Source organism: Triticum dicoccoides, chromosome 6B (assembly GCF_002162155.2).
Source record: "Triticum dicoccoides isolate Atlit2015 ecotype Zavitan chromosome 6B, WEW_v2.0, whole genome shotgun sequence".
Classification (NCBI taxonomy): domain Eukaryota; kingdom Viridiplantae; phylum Streptophyta; class Magnoliopsida; order Poales; family Poaceae; genus Triticum; species Triticum dicoccoides.
Genome location: NC_041391.1, coordinates 150,472,886 through 150,474,019, shown reverse-complemented (window position 1 = coordinate 150,474,019; position 1,134 = coordinate 150,472,886).

Below are 1,134 nucleotides of genomic sequence, written 5' to 3'. Positions count from 1 at the left end.
CAGGGGCGTGGTCGGGGGGGTGCTCGAGAAGGGGAGACGCCATAGAGGAGGAGAGGAAGGGGGCCGGCTGATGCGGGCACCATGAGAGGCGTGCTCGAGAGGAGGGTTCGGGCGCTGCGGGGAGGAAGGGGCGGAGGCGAGGGGATCGGGCGATGCGGCAAGGAGAAGGGCGAGGAGAAGGGCGAGGTGGAGCGGGGGCGCTCGATGCCGGAGGAGGAAGGGCGAGGCCGCGGCGCTCCTCTCTCTCTCTCTCTGCGACGGTGCAACGAGGGAGGAGGGGATCGAGCGCTGCGTGGGAACAAGGAGGAGGAGGAGGAGATGGATCGAGGGAGAGATGCGGGAGGATCATGGGATCCTCTCCCTAGCGACGTGCGTGTGTGGTGGCGGCGCTGGCAGGGAACGAGGGGATGGACCGAGGGAGAGATGGATCGAGCGAGGGGGTCGGGCTAGGGTTAGAGGCGCAGCAGCTGGGCCTTGGGCCTAGGGAGACTGGGCCGGCCTGGTGGGGAGGGGAATGGCCAGAGGCCTGGCTGGGTCTCTCCCTCACTCTAATGAAAAATAAAAACAAAACAGAGATAGGAAAGAAAAGAAAGAGGGGTTAGGGGAAGAAGTAGGACATGGGGATAATTTTTCCGGACTCGCAAAAATGAGTTTGTTCCGAGAAAAATAGAAAGGGGCATGATTGAAAGATTTAAATTCAAACTCATTTGAAATTCAAATGGGTTTGAACGAGGACTTGATGAAAGGAAGGTCCAAAAATGTTCGGATTTTTGGTGGAGCTCCGGAAAATGATGAAATAATTTATGGGCAAGGTTGGAGACCAAACTTGAAGCAGAAAAGGAACGAAATTATTTTGTAAGTGTGTTTTGGTGATTCCAAAATAGTGGAATATTTAATATAGCTCCCTAATATTGGAGGATATGTTATAAAGAGAAGTCACCATGTGAGTCCCTCGATTTAAATGGATCGAAAAATCCATACAATTTATTTAGTTGAGGTTTTAAAAATTAATGATATGATGGCATGATGCAATGCACATGATGCAAGGATGAATGCAACAAATAAAACAAATCACACGACGAAACTCGGAATAGCTGGAAGTCTTCTGGAGCGTCGGTCTCGGGGCGTTACAAC